General features: G+C 35.7%; 1 protein-coding gene across 1 annotated transcript in view; it reads left to right on the forward strand.

Moving 5' to 3' along the window:
* The window catches only part of EYS (eyes shut homolog), a 723,820-nt gene that overhangs the window by 533,356 nt on the left and 171,315 nt on the right, over positions 1-19,149 (forward strand). The gene's annotated exons all lie outside the window — the stretch shown is intronic.

Consider the following 19,149-nt stretch of genomic DNA (forward strand, 5'->3'; position numbering starts at 1 on the left):
TTCTTGCTTTACTTCTCCATTTATGGCATTTTCTGGGAAAACCTTCTTTCAGTAACTCCTGAATTGCAGCCATTTGTTCTGTTGCACTAACTTGCTGATATTCAAGTCATCTGCAAAAATGCTGTGTCTCCCCTGGCAGTATGGCAATGCTTATTTTCTGAGCTTGACTCATTTGATTTCTTCCCCAGGAGATACTGTGTAATAAAGCAAATGAGGTATTAAAAAATGGTTTTGTGCTGTATTATGTAACATGTAAGAAAGAGATATGGAAGACTGTGTGTGCTTTTACAGCACAGTTAATTTAATAGTTAGAAATTATCTGTGGTATTGAGTTGGGATAATAGTATGCTTTACTACCTTGACATTTTGATTTTAAGAATGCTGTGATTGCAAACAGAAAGTTTTTCATTCCTTCACACGGGGTGTGAAGCTGTGGGTCTGCTCCCAGAGCACTCTCAGGAACTTTCAGTTAGCTGAGTGGAGTGAACATCAGGATTTTCTAGGGACCTCAGTAAAGTGTTCTGCTCAGGACTATGTCACCTGGCCAATCCTTTCATATCACCTCCCAAGGCCAGTGGCCAGTTTGGAAGGATGCTGGCTACTTACATAATGTGGCTAAAGAGAAATGGCTTTGCTGTTTCCTGACCTAAGCATAAATTTCTGACTCAAGCATGAAACCCTACATTATTTCTAATTAAGAGTGCCTGACATTCTTAAAGTGTGCCTGTTCTTTTTCATGCATCTTCATGGAACACTGGTGCCTGCATTTACATAAAATCTTAAGCTGCTGGTGTTTAAAGAGGAGGAAAATTTATAATATAGGTGTTAGGAAGTTACCATTGTGAGGCTCCTCAAGCTTCCAACCTCCTTCTGAGGAAGCCACTTCTTTTATGTAAAATAAAATCTTGGTTTTCTTTCCACCATTGTACTTTATTTATATTTTTGTAATAACAGTTTGTGGTGATAAAATAGGCAAGTAATTATACAGCAAAAACATTTCAGTTACTCAGGAAATCTAGGATTCAGAAGGTGAATTTCCTAGTAGCATGATACACTTATATACTTAAATTCTACATGGATGTAAATCAGTTCTGTGCAGAACATGGAGAGTTTCAAAACTTGTCAGCATGTAGAGTCTCCCTGTGTTTTAGTGGAATTACTGAAAATACTGAATACATCATCGGAGCAAAGGATTGAGACATTGCCCAAACACATATTCTGTTCTATTCGTACTTCAAACAATGACTTCCTTAAATGAAAAGAATTTCCTATGTGACCCTGTATCAAGAATTTTCTTTAATGGATTTTTTAGCCCTATACAAGACAAAAATAAAACTACTGTATTATAAGTATTACTGTATTATAAGTAAATAGTAAAAAACACTTCTATATCGAATACTGTAGAAAATATGCAAATATGAAAAAATAAACTCGGGGGAAAAAAAAGACAAGGGCCCTATTAACTTCTACCAACTAAAATGGAAAACTATAGATTCATCTGACTGCCAAAACTGTTTTCCAACATGTGGCATTATTCTTAATATTATCTTTTGGAAATTGTAAATTAATGGCTGTTTCTTTTCATTCATATGTACAGTTGGCTTCAGCAACTGGTGAATGTCAGCAAAATAAAGAGCAAAAATCAATCAAAGATTTATATGAGTACAATGTGTACAGCCACAAGCTTTTTAAGTTCCTTTTAAAGTTTGACAGCAGAAGCCCAGACCCTGTTGTACACCTGTGTCTTCACATGCATTTTCTTGTATTAAAGGGAGTATGCGACTGAGTTTTGGGTTTTATGCAGCACAGTTGCAAAATTTTAAAGTCGCTGTAGGTTTGTCTGAGGTATAAATTATGGAGTTATTGTTATAATAGGAAAAAAAACACATAAGGTGGGAATGTTCTTACTAAATACATATGTACTTAATCAAATGTCTAGCTAAAAGCATTGTAGAATCACTACAGAGCCTTCTCTGTTTAGAGATTGGTATACAGGTGTTTTACAGAAACTCCTTTTAAATTAATTATTCCCTTGATATAAAAGCATTTTAAACCACTCATAAAAAATATTAATGTAGAGAAAAGGTGCAGAAAACCAAGAATTTCCATGCATTACAAAATTGGGTATGGAGGGACCTTTCATTCTTTGTTCTTTGAGATCCAGCAGACTACATAATTTTCTTCCTTTAAAGTTGAATTCAGAGAGACTCAAGAGAGGACTTGAGAATATGGAATTCATTTCTGGATGATCACAACCAGTCTCCCATTTTTCAACATTGCTGGAGACCAATGTGAGTGCAATTGAGAATAAGAGAAAGAATGTCAGTCCAGATTTAAAGCCTGATTATTCCCATGAATAATCCAGCCACTGATGCTTTTGGGTCTAAAATTTATCCAGGGATGCTGGGGAGGCAAAAGATTTAAAAGGAACAGTAACAATACATTTTGTCAGAACAGAACATTTTGATCCAAAATATTGGCTCAAAGTGTGTCTGTTTCAAGGGTCATCCTGGGGTTTTGTTTGTTTGTTTTGCTTTGTTTAGGATTTTAGGTCCATTAAAAAGGTTATTAAGCCTTTGGTCCCAGTTAGATATGCTAAAATGTTGATAACATTTAAGAAAAGAAGGGGGAATAGGATAAAGGAATTACTTCTGTGCACTTAACAGCAGGCAGGACAGATTTGTGAGGTTGTTTGATAGGGCAGCTGAACAATGAAAATATTTTTAAAATACAAATGTAGAAAAGGAAAATAAAATGAGCAGTTATAAAGAAAAATAGTCTTTGGCATTGTACTTAATCTAGCTGAAGCTCTCTTAAAAGGATAAAGAAAAATTTCTTTGTCGCAAGAATGCTAGTAAAAACTCAGAACTCTCTGAGGAAGGAAATTACTGTTTTATATTTACCATTTGCACAAACTCTTTCAGCTTGCAGTGTTAATCATCCTATCTCAGAGCAGGGAATGCCTGCCACTTTGTAGTTGCTAAAAGGAGATTTCAAATGGAGCTTTACCAACCCCTACACCTGTTTGCATTTTCTGTTACCTGTGAAAAATACATCACAGTTTTGCTGCATTTCCAGAACCACAACATTCTTTATTCTTTCTTCTGGCTCCAGTAACAGAACTTTGAAATCCTGCTGCATTGTTATGCTTTCAGAGCAGTAGGTTAATACTTCGCTATTATATTGCTGAAGCTTATTTTTTACATTAACAACTTGCTGAAACATACAGGACTCTGTGAGTAGTGATGAACCTTACTTGTAATAATCAATAAGGCTTAGTCATTCTTCATGACATTAAGGTTTTTACAAGTTCTGGCAATATCTTCATTTATCTATGCCACAATTTTTTGCTCATAGCATGGTTATTTTCATTTTGTGCTCTAAAAGGTGCTCCGCTAACAAAAAAGTGTCTTTCCCCTAAATATTTGATTCATGAGTCTTTTAGAAAGTTACAATCAATATCTGTCTACTAAAAAACAAAAAGTGAAGGAGAAAAATGCCGAAAGCATCTATGACAATACCGGGAAATGTCATTAAAAGTAGATTCTTTTTTGAAACCAGAAATGTTTCAATGTTGAAATCAGAAATGTTTCTTAGTGACCCTGATCAATGCTGTTTCTTCTTTGCTTCCTTACTGTTATGTTACAGACCACATAATACTATATTTTATTTTCTCTCTTTGTTCTCCCAAATAGCAATAAACTATTTATATGCTATTGCATATATTTTTAGAAAACACAAGAATCTCTATATTTCAATAATTGTTTTGTGTCTTTTCCTGCCACCATTTGTTGTTTGTTTATTCTCTCTCATTTTTATTGTAGCTTTTACTGTCCTTTTTGGCTTGCCAACCCTCCCAGGGCAGTGTGAGCAGAAATAAAAGAAGCTGACTCAGCATCTCCTTTTTTTTGAGCCCCAGTATAAAGAAAAGGACATTTTTCTTCTCTTCTATTTGACAATTTCTTTTTCACAGAATTACAGAATCTTTAGGGTTTGAAGGAACCTCTGGAAATCATCCAGTCCCACCTCCCTGCCAAAGCAGGGTCACCTAGAGCAGGTGACCCAGGAACATACTCAGATGGGTTTTGAATGTCCCCAGAGAGGGAGATTACATGATCTCCCTTGGCAGCCTGTTCCAATGCTCTGGCACTCAGTGTGAAGTTCTTCCTCATGTTGAGATGAAACTTCCTGTGTTCTAGTTTATGGTCATTGCTTCTCATCCCGTCACTGGGCACCACCATAAAGAGCCTGGCACCATCCTCCTGACACCTGCATTTGAGATATTTATATGCATTTATGGGATTCCCCCCTCAGTCTTTTCTCCTCTTCAGCTCTTGAAGTCTCTCTTCATAAGAGAGATGCTTCAAAGCCCAAATCATCTCTGTGACATCAGCTGGACCCTTTCCAGTAGCTCCTGGTCTTTCTTGTACTGAGATGCCCAGAAGTCCAGGTACACGGTAGTCCAGGTACCAGGGCTGAGTCACTCTTTCTTTTGTACATTCTTCCGCTCAGGTGGAAGTCTCCTTCCTGGTGTGTGGCCACTGTTACAAACTTGTGTCACCCTTTTTCTGATCCAACTACATGGAAAACATTTCTGATTTCCAGTCCAGACCAGTTTAATTAACTAGTTAAAAGTGAAGTTAATTTCACAGATGCAGCAAAGCATATGTGAGCATGTCATGTACCATCTGCCACACTGCTTTCATAAGCAGTCTGGGCCATGCAGCACCCACCTAGATTAGCATTTCTCTGAACTAACCTGCTCATTTTGCATGAGTCAGCAGGAGATGCATTCTGTGATAAAGGTGTTCACTGTGTTTGTGGCTACAGGTGTTTGTAGTGGTCCCTGTGGTGGGGAGAGCAGCTCAGTAGAATTGTTGTGTATCCCATTTAATAGGGAATGTAGGTGAGACTAGAAGTGAAAGTGAGATTCTTTGCTACTGATGTGTTACTGAATGCTTAGAGGATAAAATGCTTTTACTTTAAATACTCCTTCAATATTCTTCTTGGTTTTGTGTGCTATTGACACATAATTTGTTTTTTCTGTGGTTATCTACAATTGATAATGAAAGTACCTTTGAAAATGAGATAATACTTAGTAAACAAAATCTCAATTCAGTTATCCCTTGGTAGTATTTCTTGGTAGAAATCTGAGTGCAATTTCAGAACTAGTAATATTATTCCAAGTCCTACTTGGACTGTTTTTCTTAAAAGTCCTTGAATGTTTCCCTAACACCCTAACATCATCACTGAATGAAGACTGAACTATGGAGTTTCTTTCTTTATTTGTGGAAATAATGAATGGGTTTGTTCAACATGTGTAGAAATAAAACAGTTTTTTGGTTTTGTTTTTTTTTTTGAAAAAGTGAATTTTCTGGTTAACACTTCACTATGTAGTATTGTGAGGTCCTATTTACTTCCTTTTCTAACCATGCAAAGCATTGGTTTATAAAAGCCAATATGCTATCATAGCAAGCAAGGGGCTCAATTTAATTAGCAGCCATTGTGATCTTCAAAATTATTTTTTTAATGGAAAAACGGTGGAGGGGAAGCAGAAAATTCCATGAAAATTTGAGGTTGAAATTTTGTTAACATATACACCACCTAAAGGGCCAATGCTAGGAAATAACTGGAGAATTTGAGTAAAAAGCTGAATACGGTCACTGCTATCAGACAGATTATTTCAGAAGGTATATCCAAATACCTGTGTTACCATTTGACACTAGCAATCACTGTGCTTTATTCATTCTCTCTTTGACCATAAAACCTATGGCCTGTACTTTTTGTTGTTCTGATGGTTCCATAAGCCATTCTCTGGAAATCTGCAGGGGCTTGTTGTTTTCCTTAGTTTTGTGACCACTCAACCATCACACACCTGATACAGCAGAGAATAGAATCCACCACCCAACTTAACTTGATGCTCTGCACATGTCATATTGGAGCTACAATAAGGACAAAGGAAAGGGAGAAAGGATTTAAGGAGGAAAAGTACATATATTCTGAGATGAACTGAATCGCTCAGAGACCACAAAAATAGTTTTCTTTGGCTATACATAGTGGATTATAAAGCTGAATCAAAGGTGGCAAACAAAAATACCCTCACGAAATTGGATTATACGAGAAAGAGTTTGACTTGAAAGAGATACATTTTGGAGATAGATGATGTTCTGTAGCATTGCAGAATTAGCTTCCTGAAGCAAACTGTTCAATTGTTTGATATTAACAGTAGAAGGGGTACTTGCTCTGACAATGTTCAGTGTAAGAGAAGAAATAACAAAGCCAAATATTCTGTAAGAAAGGTAAAATGAACTGTCACAAATCAAAGAATGCAACTGTTTCTCAGTCAACACAGTGCATTTGAGGAAAGAAAGAAAAACCAGATAAAGAAGTGAAAAGAGCATCCTTGCCTCTATCTCCAAGTAAACCTAAAGTCATTTCATAGGTCAAAAACCTATCCATAGGCGCAGTTTAGGCAGACTATGTCACGACATTAGAAGCAGCTTAATGCATGCTCTCTAATAACTCATTTTCCAGTTATGGATGTATTTTATTTTCTATTGTAGTGTGAAAAATACAGTGCATGATACAGAAACTGTACTTTTAAATAGCACAGGAGACTAAAAGTCAGGTTCACCTGTATTCCTGAATTAGCCTCAGACTCATTCTATGACTTTGGAATTCTGTTCCCTCACTGCAATTCTTCCTGCGTTTTCTTCTATAATTTTGTTTGTTTGGGTTTTTGTTTGGGTTTTTTTGGGGTTTTTTTTTTTTTTGTTTTGTTTTGTTTTGTTTTTGTGGGATCATGATGATGTGATTCTGCTTGTTAATTAATAATTCACTTGTCCATTCTTTATCTAGATGGCTTTTCAAATTTCTAGGTTTTTCTCAAGGAGGTCCTTATTTACAGCCTCTCCTAGCCAATCATATTCCACAAAAGTTAATTCTAAATCCATTTTTTCTGCAAAGGATTAGCAGATCACCCAGAGGGAGTCAGTGTTCTTGTAGTCCTAACCAACTGTGCTTAACTGACACACTCATTCTGACAGTGCTTGTCAAGAGAAACATTAGATTGTGGATACAGATACTTCTGATCAACAGTTTTAAATCCACTGCCCAGTATCTAAGACCAGCCACAGATGATCTGATTCATTATGGATTTTCACAGAACACAAGCTTTTAGCTTTTTTCTCTGGAACAGTCACATGTATATCATCAGTGACTTTTTTCCCCTTCTTTATTTTCCCAGAAGAAAATTTCTTTCCTCAAGGATTTTAAAATTTAATACATTAATGGGAAAAAGTAACTTTAGGATTCATTTGTACTGAACAGTCTTTAAATATAAATTTTCCTACATTAGCACTCTCCATATATATTAATTATCCACAATTCAATCTTGGCAACAAATCCTTTTTGTTATTAATAGAAAATATGCCTGTCTAGTAATTACATAAATGCACTGTCTTCCAATTTCAATGGAATTGGTTGCACAAATAAGAAACCTATCAAAGCTTTGATATGTAATTTCTCTGGAAAGAAATCTAAATTCAGAGTTTATCTGGTTTGGTACAGATTTCAGACTCTTACAATGAAAGAAAATCCAGGTCTCATACTATAAATGCTATTTAACTTGCTATAATATATGTCTTGTTTATTATATGATAACTTTTTCATAGCATATTCCAGATTATGTTTCCTTATAAGCCTTTCGAATCATACTTTGACCAGATGCTGCATGATTGCTCCATTCTATGCATGTCCTTATGATCAGTGACAGATGGTCATGCTCTGAGTTTATCTGAAAAATCACTTGTCTTGAAACAGTGTGTGAAGAAATCATAAATAATGTGATTTTATTAGCATAGGAATTTACACATTTGGGAGAATTACTGCCATCTGTGTGCATTAGTGCAGCATCATGCCTTGTAGATCACACCTGATTCATGCCCTGCCAAGTTTGAATAGAAATTGAATTACTCAGTATTTTTCTGCATAAGATCATGCAGACAGGCCTCTGTATGTCCATCCAATTGCTGGTACCAATTGCTGGATACCAGAAATATGTTATTGTGAACATTTCCATATATGACTACATGCCAGAAGACTCTGCTTATGATCGTATAAAAATAAATACAGTAATTTTATTATATGCCATATTCTCCATGTGGATGAGGAGAGGGTTTGCCTGGAAGTTGACCACCCCAAAATAGATCATGTTTCCTTTGATTCATGCATCAGGTCTACAGAAAACCATGTAGAAAACTTTAGCAGACATACTCTCCTCATGCCATAAGTGGGAAATCAAAGGCTCCGTATGACAACATACCTTTTAAAGACTTGGACATATCTTTAAGTGTGTGTATATTTAGGCTCTGATTAGTTCTTAAAACATGGATTCCATGCAGGACTCAAATAGGTGTTTTCTAGAGTTCAAATCAATTCAGCTCCCCTCCTCAGCATTCTGCTATTCCACTTGAATCTCTGATCACAAAACAAAGCAGCTCTATAGACAATCTGTTACAAACATCACAAACAGGTTCACTTGTGTCCATCAGAAAGCCATAGGACGTGTAATGTGAGGGATACTTCTCTTGTTATTTACAGAGATGTCTGAGTAGGTCTCTTATTCCAGTGAGATTTTAGTACCTTCCATTCTAGAGAGCTTGTTAAAACTGAAATAGAGCAATTAGGCATTAAATTTGATTGAAGATTGTTTGGCTGTTACAAACTTCACTATTTGTGAATTTGTTTTTGTCAAACAAATTACTCCCATCCTCTCTTAAAGTAAAATTATTGGTAGTTTTGACATAAAAGGCTAAGTATTTAACCTATTAAAGACCCAGTCACTACTAGGAACTTAATTTAACATTTTCAGCCTATGGAACTGTCTTAAATGAGTCACAATATGATTCCTCATAGACCTAACACTAAAAATCACTTGTAGTTTGGCTAGAAAATAGATTTCTGAGCTGTGATTTCATTTTTCTTGTCATTTATCTTTACACAAAATTGCCATCTAAGTTGTTGAAAGTAATAATGGAAATTCTAATGCAAAGTCTTAATAAATCAGTACTATTTCCTGATTTTTTTCTTTCTGTTTTGTAAGAGCTAGTAACAGCTCTCACATATTCTGTTTTGTTCTAGTCTTCTGGCTTCAAAAACTGAAATCATCCAGATATTTGCCAGTACTTTCTGCAGATGTCTCAAAAAAGAATGAAAGGCAAAGCTGTCTGAACTCAGTCTGATAAGATCATTTCCATCTGAATAAAAACTTGCTATTGAGTAGTCTGTCACTTTGAAGCCTCTTAGCCAGCACTCCCTGGTATCACTGGAGTGTGTGTTCAATTTGAATATTGATACAACAGCTGCAGGCATCTGTTTATATTTCATGAAAGCTGCTGTCATTAGATCTTCAAAAGGTTGAGATAATATTTCTCTGGGTTTTTTTTTTTCTCTTAGCATAGAGTACAACAATTTTGTGGTGCCTCTTGCATGAAAAAAAGTTCAAATAAATTTTCATACAAAATATATGCACTATGTTTGAGGCATTAGGCGAATATACAAACAGGCAACACATTTTGAAGTATCTAATATGAGGTGATTAATTTCTTTTTTTCTAATGTGTGGTCCAGAAATTATGAGAAAGTTATCTACTATGTAATTGAAGTTATGCAGATACTTAAGCAGTAATTTACAGAACTTGCATTTGACTTATGTATCAGTCCTAGATGAAGTACTGTGTAATAGGGTAATTTTTGCTACAGGAGACTGTTCAGTATTATGTATACAAATTAAACACTTGATGAAGAATTTGCTATATTAAATATGCAAATTAAACTTCAGGAAGACATGTAACTGAATTAGCACTGAGAAGTCCTTGGTATTCTGTAACTTACTTGGAGATTGCTTCAGAGAAAAGCCATGAAAACTTCTGCCCGAGAGAACAAAAGTCCTTAGCTAAAGTTTGATGAGAAAAGTATTAACAATAGTCCCCAAACTAGGGTAAAGTGGAACAGTAAACTTACTCTGCTTTGGAAATATTGATTATGGCCTCCTGGAATGCTTCATTATCAGCCAACTATGCATTGCTTATAAATGCATTAGAGTTTTGGGACAAATCAGTCACTGTTAAAATTGGCAGTTTAGTCCCTAAAGACAGACAGTGTGCAGAGCCTAGATGTGTGTGGTCCCTCAGTAACATCCCTCTTGTACTTCTACTACTTTCCAGATAATTTTTTTACAGACTATAAAGTATCTTATTGATTGAGTTCTGAAAGTTGTAAATGTGATTTATGAGTTACATTTGATTAAAAGTGTGGCTGTTCTAGGGGACACAGGGATTTCTTCCCCCTGGTCTAACACTAAGTAAATCACTTAAATCCATTACCTCAGAGAGTATGCCCTTTAGAAAGACTAGTAAAAATGGAAAGTTGCATTGGAAAACCATATAGGAGAGCTTTATTTTAACCAGAGTGCCAGGCAAAAAAAGATGCATGAGGATGGGATAACTAAAACACTGCAAACATTACTCACTAGCAGGTAAAGTAATGCAGTTTTTCCAGCACTTTTGTAAGTACAGCAGTTTGAAGATAAAGTAAAACTTGACAGCAGGGTAAGTAGCTAAGTTTTCACTACTGCCACTGTCCTTTTAATTATACTTTTATTTGATGTGCACCGCTATGTAGCCTGACAGGAAGGAAACTTTATCTTCTAACAAAAAAAGGAAAGTTGGAGAAGACTAGCTTTTAACCAGACAGCACATTTTCCTAGGTTTTTAGAAGTAAGTATTTGTCTTTCAGATTGTTTACATATGAAAGAAGAGATCTTTACAGGCTTTGGAGTTGCACAGCTTTAAAGTTAGAGCCAAGGGGAAATAGAGTGAAGACATGTGATGTGTGTTGGTGTCTCTTCTACTAATTAAGATTAGGTGTTTTGTGAGAACCCACATGACTTATCTCTTGTGGTTGATATCCAGTGAGACTATAGTCTGTAAGTTTAAAAGAAAAATGTCTCTCTCTTTATCTTCAGCCTATAAAATTGGCTAGAAGACTGTGCTTGCTCTACCAATTGATCAAACTAACCTTGCAATGTACTGCAACTTCGTTCCTACATTAATAATTTTCCTAATAAGATTCATTTAGCAAGAAGAATATTTCAAGTCTTTGTATTTCAAGGCGTGAAGGATTCAGGAAATTAATAATTAACGAGGGTTAAAAAAGCATATTTAAAAAAATATTGGATAATTTTCCCCAGTATGCATGAACTTTCATCTTTTTAACATAACAATTATTTTACTTGCATCTTTCTTTGACACAAGATGTCAATATCTGTACTGATGTAGCAAACAGTTACAGAAACCATGTGATGAAATTTTTAAGTATGTGACAAATTATTGGTGAACCTTTAGGCATGCATTCCTATACAGTCTCCCCATGAACATCCTGTCCTCAAATCACTGACAGCTTTACATACTTCTTAGTTCAAACAGTGCAAAAATGTAGTGCTTCCTTCTTTTGGATCGAACATGTAATTTGTCATAAAAGTACTTAGCCTGAACTGCTGGATGGATAATATTTAGTCAAACACTAGTGTAAAGATGCAGACAATATTTTCTTACTTTGCTTAGATCCATGGACTTTCCAATACGACAAAAAGTACCTTAAAATAATTGCATCACTCTTAAGGATGTTCTTTTGTTTTCCTCAGAAACATCTGCATTTGAAGTAGGCTCTTGTAAAATGTTGTACTGAGCTTTCTCAACAGAGGAGTCTAGAAAATAACAACAATAATATTTTAAAACACTTCAGTTCTAATTAGTTCATCTATAATACCTGTGCTTCCTTATGATAGGTAGAAACCTGTGGTAGCACAATACCACACAATACAAGCCATGGTAACTCACTTTTAGGAATGACTATATATAAATATATAAATAAATATTGACTATATGCAGTTACTTGATCTAGCCCCTCTATGCAAAGGTGTAATTGGGAAAGTGAGCTCTAGAGGCTGGGTGATTTTCTTTTCTTAGCTCAAACCTACCAGCAGCTTTAACTAGTGTTGTCAAATTTCTCAGTGTAGTTTCAAAGAAGCAGTGAAGTCCCACAGATTTAGTTTCTCAGGCTTGAATATCTTCTGCTTTTCTGATATTTAGGACTGTATTTGTGATATTAAGCTAAGTCTTCACTAATGCAAACAGAAACCTGTAAGCCTGCTACCTTAATTAAAAAAAAAAATTAACCGAAACTGGAGGGGCCTTCAATTTGATTCATTATTAAATAGCTTCATTTTGATAGTTTAGGGCAGGGGTTGCAGCTGCATTATTTTTTCTTATAGTCTCATGATAATTAGAATTAGTGATGTATTTTATGTTAGCTATTTTTACCAGATTTCAAGAAAATGGCTTGAGTTTTATTAAAAATTCAAATGGCTTGAACCATTAAAAATTCAGTGGCTTGTATTTTTATAACAATGGCATGAGTTTTCTGCTCCTCCTATGTATGAAAAATATGCTCCTTACTGAGTGATAGCTTGCATATATTTTACTCCTACTGCTCATGCAGTGCCAAAAGACAGGTTTCAATTAATTAAGAATGTACATTGTGTTCTTGTTTATCTATCATACCTCTGCATATCTACATAGGTACTTTATTCACCATACTGCACTCCGAGCCAGCTGTAGTCAGTTATATGCCTATCAGGCCACTGTCCTACCTGCTAGTAGAAATATCCAGTAATTGATCTCCTGGATTATGCCCTTCCTATTTCACTGCATCACCAAAACTGCAGTCTCAGTTGTTCTGGAGCCTCTGTAAACTTAGTGGTTCTGACTTCACACAGCACTGTGCAAAGCCACTTTTCTGAATGGATCAGTGCCCATCCAAAAGAGACAGCAGACAGTACAGTTCTTTCCTTCTCTTCCTCGCTCTTTGTTGTGCAAGCATTGCAAATCTGAGAAGTAATACAATTTAAAAATTCTTAAAACTGAAGAGTTTTCTGAAGTAACTGTCCTAATATCCTCTTGCATGTTTGCTTGCCTGCCTGCTGGGATACCTTTGTCCTTGCTTGCCATTGGCAGAAAGGATTCACCAGCTGTGTTTGTACCCTAGAGGTGTACAAAAGAAATGGAAGTATTTTTTATAAGACTATTAAGATGCTAAAGGAATTTAGGAAATATGAAGGTGCTTAGTCTTAAATCGCCACAGGGTTATTTTTTAAATCACCACAGGGACATTGCAAATCAAAAAAGTGTGAGTAAAGTTATTTATTTACCCGTCTGTCTATACATACTCTTTTCAAATCTGAAAACACAGAAACTGTACATGTACTTTAGCTGTAACAGTGCAGGACACTGAACACTTCTCTGGAAGATGTTAGACTTTGATTGTTAAGATTTAGACCAGCGTCTTCAGTGATTGAAACCACTCTTCTGCTGAATAGCCTGAGGGAAGGCAGTTGTGAGACAACTGCACAGAAAACTATAGAAACAGAATGGGAGACAGGTTCAAATCAAGACTTAAAAACCAGGCTCAAACACTGAAAATATTGATATGATTCTAAATTATTATTCCTTAAGTAAAAATAATTCACTTGACAATATTACAAACAGCATTTGTCTATGCAGTCCATTAAAGCTACAGTCAAGCTTATACCATGGAGACAGCTGAGTGTGAATCTGGTTTTGCATCAAAGCAGAGCATCTGTAGTGATGCCACACTCATCATGGACTTTGCTGAAAGCATACTTTGCAAGGAACTTAATTATGTTAGAATTTGATACAATCAGTGCAGTATAAGCAATTACTTTATAATTGTCAGTAAGTTCTTTTCTAGGAGCCTTTCCTTGGGAGCACTATAAACAACCAGTAAATTGGGATATAAAAGTGTCTGAGACTGAACTGACATGTGGAGACCAAATGGATGCAGACACAGGGGCACTGCAAGTGTAGATCTCTCCTTACCACTAATGGGGGATCAGCCTCCCTGCCCATGGTGGGGAAGATGGGACAGCCTGAAAGAGGAGCCAGGCAGATCAGGATAAATGCTCCTCACAGAAATCCCTGGCCCCTTGGTAGCACTAGTGGTAGTAGTGCTGGTGTGCGGGCAATAAAGTTTGGAAAGGAGGTGGGAGAGGTTAGGGCAGCATTCCCAGTCAGACAGTCCCAAAGCTCTTTGTCCCTCAGTGATCAGAGCTCCTCTCAGTCACAGAAACAGAGAAGGAATACCTGGCTCTGCCCGAGGCAGATGGTGGCAGGCAGCTGCTCTCCACCTCTCACTCTGGAAGATTCTCCACAAGAATGAAGCTACCTTTAGACTGAGGTACAGGATGGGTTTTTTGAGAGTCAACAGGGTTTAACCTGTCCTATGGAGGGTTAAACTCAAAGCTAAAAACAAGAAGAGAGTTGTAATTGTTATCCAGATAGTAGTGTGTTATGTTTGAGCCTGTTGGGCCATTGCTGAAGGCGTAGGATTCCTGACTGTCCTGATGTGCAGGACTGACTGCTCTTCATGAGTGTAAACACTTGAGCAGGAACACTGCTTTTCCACTATATAAGGAAGGTTATCCTTATTTAGGAGGATTATTTGGAAATTGTCTATCGCTTCATGATGCTGAAATGGTAAACTCACATGTGAATCTTAATTGTTATTTTCACTGGATTTTGTTTAGCCCAGGTCTGCATATATTTCACATTACCATTATTTGGATTCCTTTAACACTAAAAATAATAAACCAGGAAATTTTATAATGAGCCCTCATTTCATTGAGGCTGCAACATCAGCCTAAGGCAAAATAACAGAATTTTTTCATTATTACTTCAATGTAACACTCAATAGAAGCAAAGATGCAGAAAAATAAGAATTTTTTGTCATCAGATACACTTTGAAGACTTGAGATGTACAGAAGGATTAAAAGATAATGAAAGTTGTGAACATACTTGAGGGTCATGCAAGGGACAACTCTTACATTTCTGATAAAAACTGAAGTTTTTAATTTACATCAGAAAGCAAAAAGGGAAAATCTACAACTGCTTTATCACCACTTTATATAACAAGATTCATAAGTGTTACCTTACTTTTAAAATCACTTTCCCCAATTGCACTGCCCTTTGCTTTTTTTTGTCACTGTAGCCCAGGCTGCCAAATACAGCAGGCATAGATTGTCCCATGGTGATACAGCTGCTGCTGGGAAATTTTGACTTAGTGCCAATCTTCACTTAATAGTGAAGCCCAAGCAAAGCTGAAGTCTTTTAACCACTTTGAATCACTGTTTCTTTCCAGTGGTTGTGCCATTTTTCACTCATGGGCATAGGTCATTTTTCATAACGTTTCTGTGACCTCTCACCTTACAAATATACCAAAGTTATCTAGCTGTGCATGATTTCATAAAGGAATCCATCGTCTCACCAGCATTTCCAAATTGCTTTCAGGTAAGAAGAGCACAGACTATAATATTGAATGTTTGAAGAAAATTTTCACTCTGTCTAGACAGGTACATTTTAGAGTATGTTCTGAACAGTTGGAAATAGATAGTTAAAGGATAAAATACAGGTCCATCACTAATGATGGGATCTCTAGTGTAAGATGTGGATATATCAGGTTTTACCATCATGCAGATGAAAGATTTGCTGATTCTGACAAAATTGTAGCTGACTCTTAGGACTCAGGGCTATCAAATGAACCTTGGCAACCAATTTTTTCACTTGAACTCTTTGGGGAATATGATACAGTAATATTATTAAATTTTTTCTCACTAAATGCCTCATTTTTATGATGCAAAATTTGGTGCACTTTTGCTTTGGTGACTTTGTGGAAAATGTTTTTGACAGAGTTTCTATTAAAAGAACTTATTGCAGTAGAACACTAGCCATAGAAGATTTCCACTCAAGGAGGAAACTGGCTCTTATCTCCCAGTAAATGATATACCATGAAATATGCTGTAACTGATTTTGTGATATGCCTTCTGTTACCATTACTTAATCATAAAAACTTTGCAGAAAATAAACTTCCTCAACTGCTGTTAATATGTAGAAAAGTCTCTCACTTGAACAAGAGAAAAATACCACCATGCAGAGTACATCTCAAAAGCTACTGGCTGTTATAAGGCACCTCAGTGTTTGTCATCACTTGCATATATTTCATATATAAATTGCCATGTTATTTTCATTATTTATGTATCTGGCCTGTGATTTACCCATTAACTCTTACAAAGTGATAAAGTGATATGTTTGAAATATCCATTAAATAGGTCCTTTAAAAAGAATGACAAAACAGTACCAGTTGCTGTCTTTTGCTTTTCCATACAGTTCTATTCTATTTCTGCTCATTTTCAGTCTTCTATACCATCAGTTCTGCCTTATAATGCAATTTTTATTCATTTGGTGGGGTAAAGTGTATTTTATTTATTACAGTGATGAACGCTTTGAATTTACCAACTGCTTGTGTACTTAGGTGTTAGGTTCAATTTCAGGGGATCTGTCAATAATTTTAAGAGAGCACTGATGCAAAAATATATACTCTTCTTCAGGAACAAATGCAGGTTTTGTTCTGTTCGTGGGAATGTATTATTTCTAACCAGTTAATTTTGCTGACACAATGCAACCTAATATAACTGTCACACACGTTGACCAAACATCTAGATCAAAAAAAGATGAAAAATTAAAAATAAAATCTATTAGGAGTTTTAAGTGTAACTTCACTAGCTTTTGGCAGTGTCTGTCTGCAAGCCAAACAGCTAATTCCAGTCCTAGCTACCACTTCTCTGGCACAGCCATATACTTACATGACAGAAATCTGGGCTTAACTGTTAATAGTAAAATTGGTGTACTTAGTGGATTTCTTTAAAAAATGGAGAGAAAAGAAATTGTAATGATATTTAAGAAACGGATAATTCTTAAAATTTATTTATCCTTTGCAATGGCAGGCTGTTTTTCAGGATTGAAGTTTCATATAGCAAAACTATAAGTTCCCTGCTTCTTCTCTGTGAATGAGCAGAACACTTTTAAAAAGTGCACCATCAATACTAGCATACTAGTCAATTACTGACAGTAACATTTAAAGCATTTCTCTCTAGCACATGGCAAATCTGCCTCCAAGCTAACTGATGGATTTAAAATTATTAATAGTACAACTTGTTATGGTGTGATACTGACACTGAATCATAAATTAGATAGCACCACCATTTTTTTTTTATTTTTATGTAGACCATTGAAAGCTCAGTAATGTCCCCAGTGCCATGTTTTACATGGTTAGTTGGTGGGCATAAGTAGCTTGAGATTGGGCAGCTCCTGGTGCTGTGGTGTGTGGCAACCAGAGCCCTACCTCCCTGAAGCATGAATGTATGGTGTCACCCAATCTACTTCCCAGCTGCCTCATGTACAACATGGAAATGTCAGTCGTCTGGGCATTCCTCAACAATTCTCACACAAGTGATAAATGTTGAACTAGATGGATCCTTAAACATCCCTTCCAACCCCAGCCATTTTATGATTCTAAGTGGGGATGATGGTTATTACTTCTGAGGAATAAAAGCCAATTGAGTCTAGCCAGACTTAATCTGTGAATGTTAATTTTCTTGTTTTCTTATAAATCTCTAGTTAAATGCTAGCATTCTAGAAACATCTTTTGGACATGAGTCAGATTTTCCATGGTCAAAATTTTCATGTTTTTTTCATTTAACAAAGTGCTGAACAACTGAAACTGTATTTTTAGTAAATGTGAAATTGTGCCCCACTGATATAATGATACAATATCTATTGCACTTTATGTGTAAGGTAGAAGTAAGAAAATAGAATCAGACTGGTACAAAATTTATTAGACCAAATGTTAGTGGTCAATTTGCATCAATATTCAATGTCATACCTGTAGAGGTTGAACTGCAACATCATCTGTCCCATAACGAGGACAGAAACTTTCTCACACAAAGTGATGCTACTAAAATTTCTTTCTAAAACACAGAATCCTGGAAAAAAAGTGTTGCAATTTATTCCTGTTACTTTATGTGACAGTACACTCACATAAATATAATATCATTTTCATTATCTGAAATATGACCAGTGCAAACCTCATCATATTTGAGAATTTGGTGGGGTTTTTTTGGATGAAAAATTCTGATCAGGATCATTCCAAAATACCTTATGCATGAGAAACTAAGAACTCTTAAAAACCTGAGTTTAACAATGATAGCCATTGGATTATAATAATATAAAATATAATCTAATGCAGAAAGCATTCATTAAGTGAGAACAGGACACAAAGACCATAGAAGCTTCTGCTGAGTGTGTGTTAGGGGTTATTATCATTATTCTTACTTGGGGCTAATGCAGCTAACAAGGGTGTTCTGGTTCTTTAGAAGTCCATGGTTTCCACATGCCTGCCCAAGGCAATAGTTATTTAATGGTTTGTATAAAAATTTAAATCTCCAAAATTTTCTGTTTTCTAAAAGCCTGAATGCTTATTTAGCTTTTGGAAGCACGAAATTGAATGTATGAAGCAAACAATATATTTTTAGATATTTTTCAAAGACTTGATAAACCGTAAGTCTACTGTCTATTTTTTCTACTGATTTATCCTAATTTAGGATATTATTGTAATCCATGGTGATAAAAGTTGATTCTGCAATGCTCTCATTTGTATGATTTAAATTAACGTGTTTTACTGTGCACTGAAATGTACTAAAAGGAATCACCATTCATATGATTAGATCTTATTTGAGGGCACAGTAATGAGGAGTTGAAGAACAGTAACATTTTAAGCTACTACATCTAATTCATAAATGAACATGAATACAGTATCAGCATTTCCACTACTTCTAAAATTGTAGCTCATTTAGAAAAAAATTTCCTTCTGTCATTTTAAAATTAACAAGTTCTTATTCTCTCTCTGTATGTCCTCTGACATTCTTTTTCAGACGAGTTAGTTAAACTTCAATTCTTTCATTAGATGGTAATATTATTGAGAAGAAAAAGAATGCAATGAATTGGGGCATGAATTAAATTTCATTTACAGATAGAGAGATGAAGACTAGACGTGTCTGGATGAACATGAGGGTTTTGACCGGGAATTTCTCCCATGACACCAGAATGCATACTCTGTGAAGAAATAATTGAGGCTTCAGGGCTTCTTGAGCTCTGACTGTAAATTATGCTGGTAGAAA

This window comes from Vidua chalybeata, chromosome 3, assembly GCF_026979565.1.
Source record: "Vidua chalybeata isolate OUT-0048 chromosome 3, bVidCha1 merged haplotype, whole genome shotgun sequence".
In the NCBI taxonomy this organism is placed as follows: Eukaryota; Metazoa; Chordata; class Aves; order Passeriformes; family Viduidae; genus Vidua; species Vidua chalybeata.